Source organism: Camelus bactrianus, chromosome 7 (assembly GCF_048773025.1).
Source record: "Camelus bactrianus isolate YW-2024 breed Bactrian camel chromosome 7, ASM4877302v1, whole genome shotgun sequence".
NCBI lineage: Eukaryota > Metazoa > Chordata > Mammalia > Artiodactyla > Camelidae > Camelus > Camelus bactrianus.
Window position 1 is genome coordinate 16,437,979 of NC_133545.1, and position 21,603 is coordinate 16,459,581.

At 40.9% G+C, this 21,603-nt stretch overlaps 1 pseudogene; it reads left to right on the top strand.

Moving 5' to 3' along the window:
- The first annotated feature begins 12,766 nt into the window (after nucleotides 1–12,766).
- LOC105063062 (ferritin light chain pseudogene) lies at nucleotides 12,767–13,240 on the top strand (annotated as a pseudogene).
- The last annotated feature ends 8,363 nt before the right edge of the window (nucleotides 13,241–21,603 follow it).

The window sequence follows — 21,603 nt, forward strand, 5'->3', positions numbered from 1 at the left end:
GGGCTGATGTTAATACCATCTCTGGTCAGGAAATTAAGGAATAGTGGAATGTTACCCTAAATGTCCCACTTTTGGAGGACTCCCTGAGAGAGACAGGTGTACTCATTATGAAACCAGACAAAGTAACACTTTGTTCTCAGAAGGGTTGAGATCCCACATGCAATGTAGGATCCAGGGAGCCAGGCTGAACCCATGGAATCTTCCTTTTGTTCCATGGAAGACAGGTCTGAAGAGTTGTATCTCTGTCAATCTCTGCAGCAAGGTTCAAAAATACTGGATTAAAGGAAGGCTCTACGCAGCAAAAGAAACTCTTGCTTTGTGGTCTAGAGAGGAGCTGACCTGGGCTCTCCATGTAGGCCCCCGGGCCAGGCCAGTGGCCCCGGAGGATGGCGTCCAAGGAGTGAGAAAGAAAGCAGGTGAGTAGGTCTTCCTAATCCTGAGGAGCAAGCGTTGGGCCACCTAACTTCATTGTCCTCAAAGTAGAAGAGAAAAGGGAGGCACCTGGAGAGGGAGTGGACTGTCCCCACCTCTGAGACTCTGGTCGAAGGCAGTTGACTGCAGCTTCACAGAGAGAAAGATGCCAGCCCCCAAGATGGGTGCGGCACCTATATCTCAGCCCACTGATGTTCTCTCCAAAGGCTCATCGGCTGATAAATATCCTTAAAGTCACTGCCACACTGCACAGGAGGGGAGGGAGGTGGATAGGAGTGTTAAGCACCTCCTGACGGCCAGGGTCAACTACAAACCAGAAGCACCCAAGGGTGTTCCAAGTAGACCTTCAAGGCACCCCTTTGAGGTGGACTGATTGCATCATTTAACAAGCAAGGAAACCGAGGCTTAAAAAGGCTAAGGATTTCGGGAGACCATGTGGTACAGTGGAAAAATCACAGGCATCAGAGTCAAACAAACCTAGGTGACTTAGCCAGCTACGGACTACACGATTTAGCCGAGCTACTTTGAAGGTTAATGTAGAACTAAAGTGAAATCACACTGCATGTGCAGGATTAGCAAAGCCTGGCATGTAGTAGATGTGTGGTAATTTTAGTTATTTTTCTTTCTTTGTGCAAGATCACAGGGTCGGTAATCATCCACAGGAGCAGGGGTCCAAACCCTGGTCATCCTGATCTGGAACCCCAGGCATTCTTCCCTCAGCAATGCCTTCCTCTCAGCTCCCCCTGAGAATAAAACCCAGGTTCCCTTTTCAAAGACCTTTCCGGTTAAGCTGGTTCACCTTCACATCTAAGAAATAAGAAGATGGTTCCCAGACAATCCCTTTTTGGGGATGGAGTGCTGTCCTTCCCCACAACCTCTTCACTCTCACCTTGGGGGAAATATAAACACTCCTTGGTGAGGGGCTGGAACTCAGAAGACTGGCTAGCCTTGCCCGTTTCAAGTGCTTTTTTTGGTGGGGGGTGGGGGGAGGGCTCACAAGGGAAACCCTTGAAGGGAATCCCTCTAGGCAGCAAAGTCCATCCCTTTTATGGACAGATTCTCCTGCAGCTGCATAGCAAACCCTGAGCAAATTTTTTGGCAGGCACAAAGCTACAGATCTTTCTGTCCAAAAGGCAAACATGTTTCTCTGAATTCATAACAGCAGCTCAGTTTGAAAGGTTTTCAGATCCCATTGAACGCCTCCTCTATCCAGACATTTCTCAGACTTAATAAATAGTAAGAGGCTAAAGCCAAAAAAGATCCCCCTATTTACAAAAATGATTTGTCCAACTGGCTACTTCTAAATCAGGGTCTCCCACCCTCAGCACTACTGACATTTTCAACGAGGCATTTCTTTGAACTGTGGAATGTTCAGCAGCATCCCTGGCCTCTACCCTGACAGTAGCCCTGCCCCACCCCACCCCCCAAGTAGTGACAATTAAAAATGTCTCCAGACATTGTCAAATGTCCCCTGGGAGTTAAAATCACCCCCATCTGGGAACCACTGTTCTAAACTGACCTGGTATGAGGTTTAAAATGGATTTTAAGCCTCCAGGTTTTTTTACCTTTCCTTCCATACTGAACAACTCAAGTCCTTAGAGAACCAAAAGGAAATCTGGGGGGGTGCCAATTACGGATGGACTTAAGGGTGCTGAGACCAGTGGTGTACAGCACAATACTGAGATGCTTGCCATCTTAATGCCAGGACAAGAGGACCAGGGAAGGGCACTGAGCCAAACTGATCCTAAATGACCCATTAGATGAAGAAAGCTTTTCTGAAATACTAAAAATCTCAGGCCAAGATACAGAAACTGCATACAAACTTCAAAGTACCCTGAACACAATTCACATGAGATCTCATTTAATCCCTGTTAGTTATAAAAGATACAGTTATCATATCAGAGAGAAGCAAAACTTGAAAAGTTTAAGTAATTTATCCAAGGTCAGTCAGCTGATAGGTGGTAATGAAGGGCTTGATACTCAGATCTGGATGGGGTGACAGTTATTAGAAATCAGTTAGTGTTTGTGTTTGGCCGAGGACTTTAACATGTTGATTATTTTAATCATAATGGTTGGGTTAATCATATTGTAAAATTGGGACAGAGGCTGTTTTTGTTTTTTTGTTTTGTTCTGTTTAAATTCCACATACAAGTGATATCATACTGTATTTGTCTCTGTCTGACTTATTTCACCTATGTAATACCCTCAAGGTCCATCCTTGTTGTCACAAATGGCAAAGTTTCATTCTTTTTCTGGCAGAGTAGTATTCCATTATATGTATATGTGTATATATATATACACACAGACACACACACCCCCTACATCTTTTGTGTACATTCATCCATTGATAGACACTTAGCTTGTTTACATATTTTAACTATTATAAATAATGTTAGCTTTTAATGTGAACATTTACCTGTGAATAAATGGTAGGATGTATGTGCACAATACACATAGTAAAAATTTCTACTTATTAGAACCCAATCCTTCTAGATTATTAAATTAGCCAGAATGGTTTACTCTAATTTTAAGAGAAAGGTGCAAATAGAGTAAAAAGCTACAGTTATGGACTCAAAGAAAAACCCCATGGTGGATCTTCAGTATAGATTCACACATAGGTAGCACCAAATGGAAACCCCTTCGCAAAATATTGAGATTGCTTTCCATAAATCACACCAGACAACAGCCCCAACACTATAAAAGCTTACCTATGTGATCAAAATATTCTTCAGACAACCGACTCAAAATCCATAAACATACAGTAATTACCATTTATTGATCACTTACAGTTATTTCTATAGCAATGCTGTAAGATGAGGACCACTATCCCCACTGATTGGGATAAGGACACTGTGGCCAAGAAAGGCTGAGTAACTTGTCCAAGGTCACACAGCTAGTTACTGAGGTTGGCTCTAGACCCCTCAGTCTTTCCCCTAAGTCATACCGACCCCTCATGCCCTCCCCCAACAGACTGCCATCTGGTTATATTCAGTGCAGTTTTTGCTCAAGTAGAACAGTAAACTCAGACATTTTTATCCACAAAGGCTGAAACAAAATCATGCTTTGTGCTCAGTTCAGAGAACTGCAGAATTCCAGGGCTGGCAGGGACACTAGGTCATGAAGTCCCCATCTCTTTTTCTGCAGATGAGCTAAACCAGGCTCAGTGAATTGAAAGGTCCAAAGTCACAGCATTAGTCGCTGCAGCTAACTAGAAAATTAAATTAAGTAAGTCCAAATCCCCATTCTTGAAAATACCCTATTCCTAAGTGTTCTCTTTTGCCCTCGAGGGCACATTCTTCCCTCCCAGAGGGCTGCTTTTCTGCTCTCACACCGCTGGTGGGGGCCTCCCAAATGTACCATCTTGCCTCCCTCCAGGGCGGGTGGGGGCCCAGTAGGAGTAGCCCCGCCGGGTTGCTGGGGTGCAGGTAGGGAGGAGACCTAGGAGGTCTATCTGGCAGACCACAGCTTTGCTAAGAACCTCTGTGGCAAAAAACTAAATCAACAGTTCCCAACTCCTTGCTTGATACTATTACTTTTATAATCTATGGTTCCCTTTAAATATAGTGTAACATAACAGGCTTATAATTCAAAACACATTTGTACAAAATGTAAAATACGTACTGTACAAGCCCATGAATATAAGAAGCAATGTTCCCTTCAGGCCTCCTATTGAAAGCAGACAATACTTCTTCAAACAATCTGACGTTTTTCGTGTTTGCTTTCACCCTTTGCATTATCCACTCACTGCTGTTTCCCTATCGATCAACAGTTAAGTTTCGCCTGGGTCCTCTGGCGGGTATGTGAAGGCATGTTAAGCGCTTGTTTTCTTTCAGGACAGACATTCCCCGCTGTGCTTTTCCTGGATTTGGACTATTTTTATTATTTACTTTATGTTGTCATGGAGATGGGGAGATCACAGATGTTAGAAGTTGGAATCCAGGGCCACAGGAGACATTTATCATTATACTTTGTATGAAGTGCGCCCTTGTTCCCTGTTTCTGCAAAGCCTAGTGTTTATTTTATAAAGAAGTTACTAATGAGGACTCAAGCCCAATGAATAATACGAAACTCGCCTCCACCTCCATGGCACATATGCTTCACAACAGTGAGGGGTCTTATTGGAGAGCAAGGTGGGCCTCGTGGAAACATGGAGACGAGCAGCTATCTGTCAGTTCTCCCCCTTGTACGAAACAGAATGGTGCATCATAACAAGAGACCCATTCATCATTCTTTCCCAGACCCCTGAAGAAGAGAAATGTTCCCAACTTATTTCAATCACAATCTGCAAGGAAACAAAGAACCAGGGGGCTCACCAGGACACTGCCATATCACTGATGAATGTTTGCAGGATATCAGTGAACAAAGTGTGAGTCTGAACAAAATGAAACATGGTGGGCAATGCTTACAAGGTTACATGCTAAAGCCATACTGTTTAGCTACTACCCAGAGTAGGGGTTAAAAAAAAGAGCAACCTCTATTGTTTTCAAGGTTCTGTGTAACTCAAAGTACAACTGAATTGAAATAGAGATAAAAACAAGGACTCAAAAACTCACTGCAGGTATTTTTGGTTTGATTCCAAACATTTTGGCTTTTAAACAATTACCTTATAGAGTTCATTCTCCTAAGGGTCAATCGAAGTAACTGGTGGTTACTGTCGCTCTGTCCAAACCAGATGGAGGTCCTTAACAGTTCCCTTCTGAAAACAAGAAAGGTCACTGATGTCTAAAGAAAACAAAGCAAATAAACATCCAATAAAGACAAAAGCCTGCCCCCCTGCTACAATATTCCAGTGCTTCAAGAAATCTCTTAATTACCCTCTCCAACTTCTCTGGCTCCCTTTTCCCAGGGGACTTTGATGATGGTCCCATTTTTTTGGGCTCTTGCTACTTGACTTTTTGGATCCCCCAGGTTTTACCTGAGCACAGTTTTTGAGACTTTCCATGAATCTGCACCAGTTCCCTAGTCAGCCTCATAAGCTCCTCCTGCTCCCAAATCTGGTCTTCGGGACCCCAGCCCAACATTTACCTTGTAAACATATTTGAACATGTTTTTCATCCTTTCTGTCTTTCCTCTTTCTTTTTTCTTTCATTCTCACTCTTTCTCCACCTCTCCCTTTCCTTCTTGCTTGAAGCTCATATTTTCTCTTTAGACAATCATTTTTCTTTTCCCAGTAGCCTTTGTAATTTGGTTTGAAAACTATCATTTATATAGCTACAACATTACAAAAAACAATGGTGGCAGAAAGAACACTGGACTAGTTTAAGGCTTTCATTCTCACATTTACTAGCTGTAGGGAATTGGGAAAGTACTTAATGTCCCAAATCCTGGGTTTCCTCATTTGAAAAATGAGAATAATATTCTATACTAAATAGATCTGTGAAGCTAGCATGGAAGAAAACCCCTGGTAGATTCTCACCAAAAGTGACTCATTCATTTAACTTAAAGATTCATTTGGCAAGTGTTATTCATCTAGGTATCACATCTAGGTAATGGCAATGATATTTTCAAAAAGTGAAAAAATCCAGACACAGTTTGTCAAGAACTACAAAGAGTTTGAGTTTTTACCCATCTTGCAAGCTAGCAAGCTAGCCTGGTGCATTTATGTGACTGCAGGCAGGAGACACAAGACTCGTGGGTCAGAGACAAAGGACTTTATCATTCCCAGCAGTAACAGTCGCCAATGTGTTTTGGCATTTTTCTTGTGCCAGTTTCCTGAACGACAGTCTTCACAGGGCAACGTGAAGAAGGCCTGGGTTACTTTCCAGAAGAGGAAACTTGAGCTTATGGAACCTGGACCTGTTATAGAGGTCAGTAAAGCATGCCTGGTCTTTGCTCCAGGAGGTGATACCATCTCCATCTTCCAAAGCTGTTTTCTCTACAAATATTGTCTAGAAGAAAGTCAAGGTGCCTGCTTGTAAAACAATCAGAAATGCAAGAGACCCATGGAAAACTGTCTCCAAACAAGAGCAAATTGTTTTGTCAAGCATTAGCATAATCCTAGTGACAGACAATTTAAAATTTGAATGTAAATTCAAGTCTTTTAGGTCCATCTGCATTATAACAGAATCTCTATTAAACAATGGAAGGCTAGCCTTCTAATTACAACATAAATCTGAGCAGTAATTTACTACAATTTAAAAACAGCTAAGGCCAGGATTCATGCATTCCTAGGTAGACAACAAGTCTTGCAGACCGTCTTTGTTTGGCCACTTATCTCAGCTCCCATCTGAAATACATGATTATATTAAACTTTCCTTCCTTTCCCATTAAGTAAACAAATAGAAATAAATAGATATAAATGTGTAATTTATAGCATAATATAGCGGTTAAGAACCCAGGTTCAGGAGTCAGCCTGCCTGGGTTCAAATCTCAGCTTAACCACCATAGACTGACCTGGAGAGTTATTTAAATTCTCTGCTTTATTTCTGCTTCTGTAAAATGGAGATAATGATAGCGTTTTATTCATAAAATTGATGAATGGATAAAATGTTATAATCCATGTAAAGTGCTTAGAACAAACGTCAAACTTAAAATAAATGTTGGCTATTTTTAATAGCGACTATTTACACAATCCTTTGGATACAGTTTTCTTAATCAAGTGCCAGACCTTTAAAAATGGATTCAATCTCAACCCTAGGATTTCAGAATAAGTTCACAGGCATTTATAATCCAAACTGCTCTCCCTATTTTCAGCTCCTTACCACTAAGTTAAGTATGATCCTATGTAAAATAAGAAGAAAGAAATTGGTACCAAATAAAAGGTTCACCTTCTCTGAGCATTCCTGAAGTTAGTTTCAAGCTTTATTTCCATTCCCAAACAAATATTCTCTACTAAACTTTGCTCAGGTACCGAAGGGAGATGAAGAGAATTGCATTTATGGCTTCTTACCTGGAAATAATCTGAGCTAGTGCTTTTTCCTTTCTGTTTTAACTGTAGCCCAAACAAGTTATTTAATGACTGAACTGGTAAATTCCAAAATAGGAATCTATTTATGTTTTCTTAGTCTTTTTTCCCCCTTAAATTCTTGAATTCTCCAAAGGCAATCAGCACAAGAAATTCTGGGACTCAAAGAAAATGTTTTCCAATCCACTAAACACATACTAGCCCTAGTTATAATTATCTGTGCCCTCTTGCCACTGGAGCTGGAAGGGCCTTTGCAATCATGGCTTCAGATCCTTTGCTTTGTGGACCAGGAACCGAGCCAGCTGAGGCAGGCAGATCCCCATTGATGAGGGGCAAAGTTGGTAGCTGGGTACCAGTGCTGTCTGATGCTCTGCCTCATCTCTTTCCTTCTGCCTCATCACGTTCTATCCCCTTACATGTCCTTCATTATCAGCATCAGAACAGGTAAATTTAGTTGGTACTGCGTGAAATGTGTTGAATGAGATGTGCTGAATGGAAATAAATTGTGTTTCATTTTAGTTGCTGGTGGTTTGTCTGTAGTTGTGAGCAAGGGAACAATGTGACTGATTTCCCAGTTGGGTTCTTCCAGCTTATTAAAACTACAGTGGTCCTCTGGGCGGTGACAGCATCTGGTTTGATACTGTAATGGCAGATACATGATATTATGCATTTCTCAAAACCTATAGAAAGTACAACACAAAGAGTGAAACTAATGTAAACTATAGACTTTAACTAATAACAGAGTATCAATATTGATTCATCAGTTCCAACAAATGTACCACACTAACACAACAAGTTAATACTCAGGGAACTGTAGGGGATAGAGAGGTATATGGGAACACTGTACTTTCTGCTCAGGTTTTCTGTAAACCTAAAACTGCTCTAAAAAATAAAACCTATTATACACATGTTAAAAAAACAACAACAAACTACAGTGGTTCAACCTTGTTATACTTGAGAGATAGTGTAGTAATGGAGTTTCTTTTCCAGCAAAAATAACCACAAATACTAGTGACTTCTTATGTCACCTGGCCTCTGTCTTTGATATGAAAAAGTAAATTCTAGAACTCATCAATCATGTTGTTTGTATCAAACTTGAACATGTACAATGTAAATACTGTTTCTTAATAAAATGGACAATTTGTATAGTACTACGCAATGTAGTTTTGAAAGAAGTGGTCATCTCATGCATAACTAGTGCACATCCACTCAACATACAGTGAACACTTAAATTAACTTTGGTAATGGTTTGGATATGAACTGTTCCTTCTGAGTTTTTTCCCTGCCATTGTCCATACTGTCCATACAGCTAGCTTATATTTTTGCCAATTTATTTGATGGTTTGTTAAAAACTGATCTAAACACCTAAAAAATTCTTTGTGCACATGTCAAATGTTTTAAAAAGTAATGTATCTTTCTCATATTTGTCTGCCTGAACTTATAGTACAAAGGCAAGCAAAGCAGAGTCTTGTCCGCTGGATCTATGAAGATTTTGAAAATCTTAGCCTTTGAATTAATTCCCCGAGAACACCAGGTAATAATTTTTGAATTCTGCACTATACTCTTGTCAGACAATGGTAGTGGTAGAATTTTTATAGTAGCCAATTGCATCGTTAGTAACGGAACATTTAACAATGTTTTCCCTGATGGAACATTCCATTCTCTCTCCCAGAGCCCAACTTCTTTGAATGATGCTGCATGTGAATTTTCATTGTCAGATTTAATTTTAGTTCATGTTCAGTTTTCTAGGAATAGTAATCTCAAGGCTGTAAGATGTAAGATGTCAATAGCCTTCTTTTTATCCTCACTATATTCTGTTTCAAAATACCACTGTGACTTGGCAGGCATCATAGAACTACTTTGCAAATTTTTACTGCATGAAGTACATCCAGTAACTTTTAGCACCATAAAAGGTGAACCCCAATGACAAATAATAATTAGTGTTCTTCTTGTCTTTGCATGACTTTATGAGAGAGTTTGCCACGCATGGCCTTCATTTTCTGGAAGGGTGCTTCATTCTGGTCAGACTTGTCATTATTACCTTGATCTTTTTCTTGTTACAAATATTATTTCATCTTACTTTGGGGAAGATAAAAAGAAACATAAACTCGCAGATATATATACATACATATATATAATATTTGTTAATATGAAGATCACAAAGACAGAAAACTTAATTCATTAAAACTACAATAATATGATACTACCATAACGCAAGGCACTACAAGTCCACGTGTTACTGTACAAATGATTTCCACTCCAGGAGGAGAGCACGTGCTGAACACATGCACCCAAGCCTCGCCCAGCGTGGTCACTCCCCTGTTAATGGAGGGTACACCCTCGCAATAATTTACCCCAGGGGACATGCACAGGCCTGAAATCAGGAACAGAGTGGAGCAGAGCTGCAAGCTCTGTTCAAAGGAACATCTATCCCTAAGACATTCAAATATACACACAGAGACACCAAGAGACATGCTATTTCCAGGTCTGAACTAAACCAAGCTCACTCAGCAGTACAAGTCACTGTAGCAGTGGTCTCTAATATGCCAAAATCTGGTGCATGTCAAATTAGAGTGTGTGTTTATTATCATAGTTTCTTTTTTAGAAAAGCTGAAGTGTATATGTTTTTAAAAGAAGGTAGAGTTCCAAACTTACGGAACCTTTGCAAGCAGACATGTGCTTGCTCCATGGATAACGTATGACAGTGCAGGAAAGAAACTGAGACAAACAATCAGGAAAATGAAGCCTCCTCCCCTCATCAGACAAACGTGAAACCACAGCTGGTGTCAGCATGCAGGGATGCGGAGGAAAAAATGGTCTGAAAGGAGGCACAGCCTGGGTAGAGCAAGATCTTCTCTATAGAATGTTCTCTGAGTGAGAATCAGACAGAGGCTAGAAGAGGAGGGACCGAAAGGACCAGAAAGGCCCTGCCAGAGGAGGAGCGAGTCGTCCAGGAGATGTGGGAAGAAGCTGGCTAGCCATCTCTGGGGTCTTGTGGCACCACGTCATCGGGCCGGAACTTCTTCCTCTCCTCCAAACCAGCCCTCGGCAGTTCAGCACACCCCTTCTCTATGCTGTTTGCGGTCATCTAAGATCCTTCCATCTCCACTTTTTTTTTTTTTTTTTTTTTTTTTTTTAACTTCATTAGCTTGGGTGTATGCCTTTTCCAAACTAGTGTTCTGTGGATCATCATTCCATAGCAAAAAATCATTTTTCCACCAGGGATTATTATTAAGTTAAACTAAATTAAATGAGTTTCTTTACTGCAGAACATCAAGCCTTTGCTTCTGCTAACGTTTCTTGGGAATTTCCAAGGGAGGCTATAACCTATCATGTTTCCCATGCTCATTCAATTAAAAAGCGAATTATTTAGAGGATCTGTAAATATCTCCCGAAACTCATGTTCTACCAAACACGATCTGAGAAACACTGCATCTCCTGGAGGCCTCTGCTCGCAGTCACGTCGACAGCCTGTCATTCACTGTCCTCTCCACAACTGGGGGAATTGGATATTGGGGAGCCAATTACAGTGTCAACTAAACCCCTTTAAAGGAAACTGTTGGTTAAGGGTTATTTTCCAGGTGAGAAGGAACGGGACCTAGGTTAGGCAAGTTTTCGACTGGAGTGGAAATTAACAATTCAGTGTAGGCTCTAGGCAGGCATTAAATAAACCTACCCAAGAGGTGTGTCTGCAGGGTACTTGGGGAATGAGGACTGAACAGTGGGAGAGAGGAAAATGAACACAAATGTCACTTACTTCCTGGTGCTGACTTGCTTAGAGGTAACTTTGGGAAATATCCAGAACATCATGTGTCAATGTAAAAGATAGGTTTAAAATTCCTTTTACATTTTGTACCCCTTTGGGTATAAACCTGAGTGCCTTACGTATGATAGACTCTCAATAAAGTCTTGAATAATTTGCATAAATGAGGGAGGGAGAATGATCTTAGGCCAAATTAGAAACACGAAGTTTATTTTTAGGTACGTTTTCTGGTGTCTCAGGTTTCAATCCTTTTTTTCTCTTCTTTCCCTCTATTATGAAAACTTTGCATTAAGGCAGGCGTCTTCAAAGGTAGGTTGTTATCTCAAAACAAGTCAAATCTTAACTGAAAGAACAACTCTCTGACTCTGTCAGGAAGTGTCTCTGAGCATCCGAGTTTCCCCAGATCCCTGCGATATCACCGCAAAAGAGAAAGCCCACTCTTAATCGAGTCCTAAGGAGATATAAAACCAACATAATAAAATGAAAACCCATCACCTTTTGTTTCTACTTTCATTCCAGAATATCCTCCAGGTGTTGTGCCAGGTGGGATGCTTTCCAGGGGAGACAGCCCCTGTGCCCGGGGCAGGAATGTGGCTGCTTTGTGGGCGACTACAGCACATGCCAGGGACAGAAAGCAATGCATGTATCCAATTGAAACCACAGGGGGGAATTCTGGTGGTCAGAACGTAATTACCCAGCAATCTGAGCATTCATCTTCCCTGTCCCATCTCCCCAACCAATCCATAATCAAAGCAGAGCATTATGGCTGTGCCAAGACAGATTCCAGACTAAATACTTTCATTTAAAAAGAAGATATTGTTGGCTAGACCTCCAAGTGATACAGATGAGAGAGGTGTCTGATGAAGCAAAGGGTTTGGGGGCAAATGGTAAGAGATTTGTGCTTGTTGCTTGATTTTAAAGTATGCAGAAAAGGAATACTTCAGGCATTATTTCAAGGATTAAAAAGAGAAAAGGACAACCAGATTGGAGTCTTGCCTCAAGCCTCCCTTGGAACTTCCTTTTTTCCCCTCTTTCCCTCTCTCCTGTCCTCTCTCTCCTCTCTGCTCCCTCCCTCCCTCCCTCTCTCCTCCCCTCACTTCTTTCTCCTTTCTTTCATTGGCACTTACATACCAGGAACTCTGTTAAGGCTAGAGAGATAAATAGGAGACTGCTTCTGCTTTGAATATATCCAATAACCCCTTTTCTCTACTCTTCCACAGACTTTACCTGAACATTTACCTCCATTTACCTTTATCTAATTTTCCTATGCTTTACATAACAACCTATATTGGTTATAGTTCTCCAGAGAAAAAGAACCAATAGAAGATATATATAGATATCTAGCTAGCTAGCTATATATATACACACACACATACATAGGTATGTGTATATACAGTTGACACTTGAACAAGGACAGGGTTGGGGTGCCAACCCTCTGCACAAGCAAAAATGCATGTATAGCAGTGCTCCTGGTGGTCTCTTGGATCAGTCTCTTGCTTTAACAGTGCTTGGATGGAACAGACCCAGGGATACCCCTTCCTCCAGCCTCCAACCTCCCTCCAAACCTTTTCCTAGTTGCACCTTTGGACCCAGCCATTCTGCTACCCTTGGCCTCTGGGACCAGCTAACACCATTTTTTGAACTTAGCTCCTTATTACTGATCAACCATGAGCTCCCAGATTCATCAGAATTATTCCACCGTGGTCGTGGCTGCTGTCAACTGCCTGGTCAACATGCATCTGTGGGTCTTCTGCACTCACCTCCCTCTGGGCTTCTGGTTTGACTGCAAGGATGTGGCTCTGGAGGGTGTGAGCCACTCTTTTCATGAATTGGTGAGAAGAATCTCAAGGGCGCCGAGCAGTGAGGCAGCTGTGCCCTCTTCCAGACGTGCAGAAGCCACTCAAGATGAGTGGAGTAAAACTCTAGATGCTATGGAAGTCGCCATTCTCGTGGAGAAGAACCTGAACCAGGCCATTTTGGATCTGCGTGCCCTGAGTTCTGTCTGTGCAGACCCCCACCTCTGTGACTTTCTAGTTGAAGGCCACTTCCTAGATGAGAAGGTGAAACTCATCAAGAAGATGGGTGACCACCTGACTCACCTCTGCAGGCTGGCTGGTCCCCAGGCTGGGCTGGGCAAATAGCTCTTGCAAAGGCTCACCCTCAAGCATGACTAGGAGCCTCTGGAGCCTGGTGGTCTTTGAGGAGACCCTGTGGTATCAGGGCTTCTGCCTGAAGCCTCTCTCTGCAGCCACTGGGCAGCTTTTTAACCTGTGGGCCTCCTACACTCACCTCCCTCTGGGCGTCTGGTTTGACTGCAAGGATGTGGCTCTGGAAGGTGTGAGCCACTTTTTCCATGAATTGGTGAGAAGAACCTGTGGGCCTCCTACACTCACAAGGCCAGGGTTGGGGTGCCAACCCTCTGCACAAGCGAAAATGCATGTATGGCAGTGCTCTTGGTGGGCTCTTTTAACCACCCTGGAGCCCTCTCCCAAGTCTTGGACCAAATGGAAACAATAAAGATTTTTGCAGAAAAAAATGCATGTATAACTTACAGTCAGTCCTCCATACACAAGGTTCCTCTGTACCCACAGTTCTGCATCCACAGATTCAACCAACTCAGTCATGTAGTGCTGTAGTATTTACTGTTGAAGAATATCTACATATATATGGACAGAGTTTAAACCTGTGATGTTCAAGAGCATATATATATATATATGACAGAGACAAAGGTTTTTAGGAATTGACTCACATGATTATGGTTGCTGGTAAGTCAAAATCTGCAGAACAGGCTGGCAGGCTGGAGATCCAGAGAAGAGCTGATGTTACAGTTCAAGTCCAAAGTCAGTCTGGAGGTAGGAATCCCTGCCAGGGAGAGGTCAGTGTTTTTTCTCTTAAACCTTCAACTGATTGAATGAGCCCACCCACACACTATAGAGGGTAATCTGCTTTACTCAAAGTCTACTGATTTAAATGTTAATCATATCTGAAAAAAAGCCTTCACAGTGACATTTAGATTGTGTTTGACCACATGTCTGGGTACTATGACCTAACCTAGTTGACATATAAAATTAACCATCACACAGCTCTCACACCACCGTTGCCAGAATCCTTCCTAGATTCTTTCTTCTTGGGAGTCATCTCTGTATTTTATCTCACCTTGTTTTCCTGTCCAACTTCCTCTACCTTCACAGGGACACTGAGGCAACAACGATAATGGCTAACATCTACTGAGCTCTTACTATTTGCTAGACACTGAGCCAAGCTTTGCATGAATATCTTATTTAATTCTCACAATCACTCTAAGGAGTAAGCACAATTATTATTATCTTCCCTCATCCAGAGAGGTTAGGCACCTTACCCAAGGTCCTTCATCTGGTGCTTAGTAGGGCAGGGACTCAAGGCCAGTCAACCCGACACCAGAACGTGTGGCATTAACTCCTGGCCAGGCAGTTTTGCATTTTGCATAACTCAGTATGCATTATGGCCACAGCCAAAGGCATCCTCCCCACCTCCCACCCTCACTGGAGCAGTTCCACGTTATTAGAGTCCTCAGGCACGAGAGGCTGGTGCTGCTGATTCTGTTGAATGCCAGGGAAGAGCACAGGGAGCATGACAGTGAGTCCAGTAGAGGATGCCAGCAAGCATCACTCCAGGGGATGTCCTCACCAGAACACATGTTCCTCTAGAGCACAGAGGAGCAGGGGAGTGCTGTCCAGCCTGGTCCAGCGAAGGGCTCCCTGAAACCTGCAGCCAGACCACACCAGCACCCACTGCAATGGGCTACTCTAGAGCCACCTACAATCATTCAGTAAGAGTATGTTTAATGACATGGGCAAATGTTCATGATACACTCAATTAAAAAGCCAGTTCCTAGCAGTTTGTAAATCTGAGCTCATAAAAGTGTGTATTGCATATGTTATACAAATCTAACATATAAACGTATGTGTATCTGTATGTATATACATACATAAAAAGATGAAAAAGATTGGCTCCAAAATTAAATACGATTATGAGTGATATTTATTTTATTCTTTATGCTTTTCTGCATTTTGCAAAATTTTCACCAGCAAATATATTTTGTAGAAAGGTACGAAATGTCATACTTTTACAATGAAACATATAAACATATTTGGTAACTAAATATTTAAATATATTTTGCAGAAGTGTCCAAAATATCTACTTCTGTGATTAAAAAATGGCAACTATGAAGACACTTAGATATTTCACTCTTTCTTGGCAATTTAATCCTACACCAATCTGTTTTTTAAAATTAAATCCTACATGTACTGGGCTCAGACAGATCCATATTGGGGTTATTGGTTACAGATGGGATGTCAGCCCCTAAAGAGATAAGGGCCTTGCCCAGGAGGGAGCTTCAGCTCTCCCAAGAGGGACCTAATCCAACAAAGGTGTTTGGCTTAATGACAAGAATTTTCATTGCGAAAATATTTTCCATTCTTTAATCAGAGCCTAATCCAAAAGCAACTTCAGATGCCCGTCATGGTACTTTCCATTTTAAATCTCTACCCTCTTCCCATTGCAGCCTCAATAGCATTCCTGTGCTTTGCAGATGGGAACGAAAAAGCTGGGGATTGTAAAAGTCTTTGTCAAATTGTCACCTGTTTCATTAATCTCTCAAATTGTAATAATGTGACTGCATTTTTTACCAACATTCCAGGACTAATGCAGCAAATAAGAAATGTCTACTTTGTGAAGGCAAAAACTTATTCCAATTAACTTTCATGAATCCAAACATTTTGGAAAATCTTTTGTGAAATTACTTTCACAGCCTTTGGATATAGCCCGTTAAATGACGATAACTAAATGACAAAAAAAATAATCATACTATGGATTTTATACATTATCCCATTTATCCTTCAAATATCCCCAAAACATTGTATTTACTTCCATGGCCCAAAGAAACTAAGGCCCTGAACCGTAAAGTTCTTTGCCAAAAACACAAAGCTGGCAAATAGGAACCCAGAACTTCTGGCTCTAAGTATTCCTTCCACCCCACAACATCTACTTTGTGTCTCTGAAAGTGGCTTGAGTCTTTGGAAACAGCTGTAAGTTATTCAGACCAAAGTCCTGTGAATCGAGCGGATCTCTAATCAATGACAAAGTCCAAGAGGACATAATAATGACACTGTCCCTGGAATAGTCCGTGTATGTACTCTCTGAGGAGACAACTATTAGACGAATAACTAGTGGTCCCTCTGCCATCCAACTGGGTGATGGTAGTTTTTGGTCAAAAAAATGAAGTGTCACTTTAATATAACACGACTTGTGTGTGTGTGTGTGTGTGTGTGTGTGTGTGTGTGTGTGAGAGAGAGAGAGAGAGAGAGAGAGAGAGAGAGAGAGAGAGAGAGAGAGAGAGAGAAACCTGCTCTGAAGGTCTCATTAGCATCCATCTCCCTAAAGGTACCAGGGACTTTAGATGGTGGGCAGTGTGTGAACACACATGACTGATTTCAGACTGCTTTTACAATGCATCTATGATCACATTACTGAAAAGTAATCTGAAAATGCCACTACTGCGTGGTGACCCCTTAACCTGGACACATGACTATCAAAGTCTTGCTATTACCTCTCACTAATACCTTCAGAGTCAACTGAGGATTGACATTCAGACACTGTAAATCCCATGTTCCCTTTGCCCTCTGTCGTCTTTTAAAATGTATTACCTTTGGTTTGAAGCAATTGAGAGTTTTCTTTTTTTTAATTGGTGTCACTATCCATACATTACTCGAGAGCTGTTTTCCAAAGCATTAACACGTGGTATGTTTCCTTCCTGGTCAGATCTTCATAATGTTACATTCTGGCTTGTGATCATTTATTTTCTCTGTGACTTTTCATGGGGCCTTTTGACAATGTTGCTCTAAGTCTTGTACCTGAACCAGAAAAATACAGGCCTTCAAAAAAGCAGAAGGATTCTTGTAGGCTAAGACCAAATTAAATGGATTGGTATAGACCAAGTAGAAATGTCTTTTCCGCACTGATTAACATATATGATTCCTCGCTATTTCCTAGGAGTAAATTTGAATTTAGAGTAGCCAGTACATTTTATGCTAGAGTACTTAAAGATAAAAGGATAAGCAAAAACAGTCATGATTCTTAGCAGTTAAATTCACAAAGTTCAACTCTTCTAGCTTCTGAACTTTTAAATCCAGGCAGAAGAACAAGGGTCCCCAAACCTGTCTGTGATTAAGTTTTCACTGGTTCAGAGAACAATGAGAAAAATCAATGCACATAATATAATATAATCATATTATATATAAGTGTATAGATATACTTATTTATGAATTGGTTAAGTAAGAATGCACCTTTAGCAAACAACTCCCAATCTCAGTAGTTTAACAAAGTAAATACTACTTCTCAATGATACGTGTGCAAGTGAGGACTGCTCCACTGGACATTCTGGAGCCCGAGCTCCTTCCCTTCAGGGTCTCTGCCATCTTCTAGGACTTGGGAAAGAAGGGTGGAAAGGGCACACCTGCTCTTAGCCACCTGGCCCAGAGATGGCTTGTGTCTCCTCTGCACGTCCGTTGGTGAGAACTAGTCACACAGTCCCACCTACAAGCAGGGAGGCTGGAAAATGCAATTCTGCAGCATATCGTGGAAGGAAAGGACACAGATATGGGCCACAACCTAGTTGGAATATGCCATAAGCTTAAGGTCATCTCTTGTTCTTAGTTTATGTTTTTATTGTGTTCACGTGTGTAAGTGTAAGTGTAAATGTGTGTGTATGTGTTAAACTGATGGTAATAGATGGTAGGAGTTTTGTTAATGCTCTTATTTGGTAAAATAAAATGTTGTCAACTTTTCATTGGCTCTACACTCCCCAACTAAAACAAATTCTTCTGGCTCATGAATTCTAAAGGTCTGGAACCACTGGCTTACAGAACATTCAAATATTAAAAAGCTACTTCCTCACTTCACAAAACTACTTCTATCCTTGACTGGTACAGCATTTGGCCACAGGTACTTTTACTTTTTTGGTTTTGGGATTTTTTTTTCCAAATTTTTTTTATTGTGGTAAAATACTGTAACATAAAACTTACCATCTGAACTGTTTTAAAGTGGTATTAAATACATTCATAATGTTGTGCTACCTTCGCACAGTCTATCTCCAGAACTCTTTCCATCTTGCAAAACCAAAGCTCTGTACCTGCTGAATACTAACTCCCCATACTTCTCTTCCCCTCAGCCCCTGGCAAGCACCATTCTACTTTTTGTCTCTATGATATTGACTACTCTAAGGACTTCATACTTCGTATATGTGGAATCACATGGTGTTTATCTTTTTGTGACTAGTTTATTTCATTTAGCATAATGTCTCAAGGTTCATCGATGTAGCACATGTAGGAACTTCTTTCCTTTTCAAGGTTGAATAACATTGCAGGGGTCTGTATATGCCACATTTTGCTTACCATTCATTCATCGCTTGACACTTGGGTTGCTTTCATGTTTTAGCTATTGTAAAAAATGATGCTATGAATATGGGTATGCAAATATCCCTTCAAGACCCTGCTTTCAATTATTTGGGTTTTATAGCCAGAAGTGAAATTGCTGGATCATATGGTAGTTCTATATTTAATTTTTGAAAACCACCATACTGCCTTCCATAGCTGCTGTACCATTTTACATTCCCAACAGTGCATAAGAGTTCCAGTTTCTCCACAGCCTTGCCAACAGTTATTTTCTGTGTTTTTTAATAATAGCCATCCTAAAGGGTGTGAAGTAGTATATCTTTGTAATTTTGGTTTTTTAAACATTTTTTATTGATTTATAATCATTTTACAATGTTGTGTCAAATACCAGTGTTCAGCACAATTTTTCAGTCATTCATGGACATATACACACTCATTGTCACATTTTTTTCTCTGTGAGTTATCATAACATTTTGTGTATATTTCCCTGTGCTATACAGTGTAGTCTTGTTTATCTATTCTACAATTTTGAAATCCCAGTCTATCCCTTCCCACCCTCCACCCCCCTGGTAACCACAAGTCTGTATTCTCTGTCTGAGTCTATTTCTGTCCTGTATTTATGCTTTGTTTTTGTTTGTTTGTTTGTTTTTGTTTTTTAGATTCCACATATGAGCGATCTCATATGGTATTTTTCTTTCTCTTTCTGGCTTACTTCACTTAGAATGACATTCTCCAGGAGCATCCATGTTGCTGCAAATAGCATTATGTTGTCGGTTTTTATGGCTGAGTAGTATTCCATTGTATAAATATACCACATCTTCTTTATCCAGTCTATATCTTTGTAATTTTGATTTACAGGTGCTTATTGGCCATTTGTCTATCTTCTTTGGAGAAATGTCTATTCAAGTCCTTTGTTTTTGGTTGTTAAGTTTTAGGAGTTTTCTATATATCCTTGGTTATTATTCCCTTGTCAGATATGTGATTTGTATATTTATTCTTCTACCCTGAAGATTGCCTTTTCACTCTGTTGAATGTGGCACACATTTAAAATTTTTTCATAAAGCCCAATCTATTTTTTTTTCTTTTCTTGCCTGTGCCTTTGGTGTCATATCCAAGAAAACATTGCCAAATCCAGTGTCTCAAAGCTTTTACCCTATGTTTTCTTCTAAGAGTTTTATAGTTTTAGGTCTTACATTAAGGTTTTAGACACATTTGGGGTTCATTTTTACCTATGTTGTTAGGTAAGGGTTGGCCAGTGTTTGAAACTGCAAACATTTTCCTGACATTCCTTTTTAAGAATTCCAACATTTACATAAGTGCAGGAGGGACTCCTCCCTCAAAAAAACAAAAAACCTCATTTTTTTTTCATATTTTGTTTGGTAGGAATAATCACAATTCTCTCCTTTTCTTCACTCAAAACATCAAATGTCACAATTTCAATAAAATTGTATTTGCAAAAGCTTTCCTTACAAATGCAACTGCTTCAGAAGAAACATTGGCTGTAGAAGCAGCTGCTATTGCTGAAAACTTGTTAGCCATGTGACTATCCTCCGCTAAACTGGTTCCTTTGGGATGGTCTTCCCTGGTCACTACAGACATGTGCTGTGATTCGTCTGTGCCCAGCGAGGGTCCAATTTAGTTTCTAGCACTAGAAATGCCCTCCTGAGAGGGGCACGGATCAGAGCTGCACACTTCCTGCCACAGGTGGTGCTCATTTCTTGCAGAACGAAGGATGGATATTTTCTCTTTCTAGTCTTGGCAGGTTGGCTATTATGTTCTTTTTTGCTGCCCTTTTACTATTTGTATTTACAACTTTGTGAATTGCTTCATGATTCAAAACAGTCTTGAGTACATCCCCATCCAATCTCTTACAAACATCCTTTAAAAAAAACCAACTTTTTTTTGATGGTCAAGTGGTTTAAAGACTTGTCAAGTCCAAATTGGACAGGGAGGCAATTTGGAACACATTTTATTCCACCAAATCATTGATTTGTCTCTGTACCGGGTCACAGAAAATGACATGCACACTTCAACTCATTCATTTCTACTCCCCAAACACAATAAAAATAACAGCTCTCACATTTTACGAGTTTCCTATGTTCCAGAAAAAAATGTTGGGTGCTCAACACACATGTAAGTTCATTCAGTACTCAGAGCAACTCTGTGAGTGGATGTTATCACCCCCAATTTCTAGGTAAATAAATCTATTTACAAGCAAATCTGAGGTTTGGCGAAGCAGTCCTCAATAACTAAAAGCATAAGATTACTTTCATAATTATTTGAAACTGTTCCCATGGCACGTATCACATGCTGCTGTGCAGCTTGGGGTTTGGAGGATGTGAGTTTGAATCCTTCCCCTGCCACTGACTTTACTGGGACTTTGGATGCACTGCTTACACTGTCTTAGGACTGCTTCCCATGCAGGGCGAGCCGGGGGGGACCAGGCCATCCCACTGGTGCATACTGAGGGCACAAGGGAGGTGCTATAATGGAGTGTCTGGTTCTGGGTCAGCCCCTCCCCTCTCTAGGGCATTCTGGGAAGTATAAGTTCATGAACTCCTCCAAGTCTCAGCACCCCTAAGAAACCTCTTCTTGGGAATTGGGGTGTGGTCAGAACTCCCTAAGAGTAGCCTGAGTTCTTCTGGAAGACAATGAACTTCTCACACTTCCTGAAATACATTCAGAATGGGTCTCCAGGACACATCTCAAGCAAAATGCACTGGGGAGGAGGTTCTACAGTTCTTCAATGTTCAGCTGCAATAGATTTAGCACCTCCACCTGCTTATTAGCAAAGGGACCTCATTGCTGGGTAGTTACCCCTGTGTTTTGGGTGTATCCCAGGTCCCTGTGTCCCTGGCAGCATTCAAAGTATTACCATACAGTATTTACTAAAGTGTTTCAGGAAAATTTAGCCATTATGTACAAAAAAAAAAAGTGTTGAATGGGTTTGTAGAAAGACTTAGCAAAGGGCTCTTTGAAGTTTGCAATATTCTGTCAGGAAGGTCTCTGCAGGAACATTACTCCTGTAGGTTCTTAGTTGTAAATATTTAAAAGTCTGAGCACACAGAATGTCA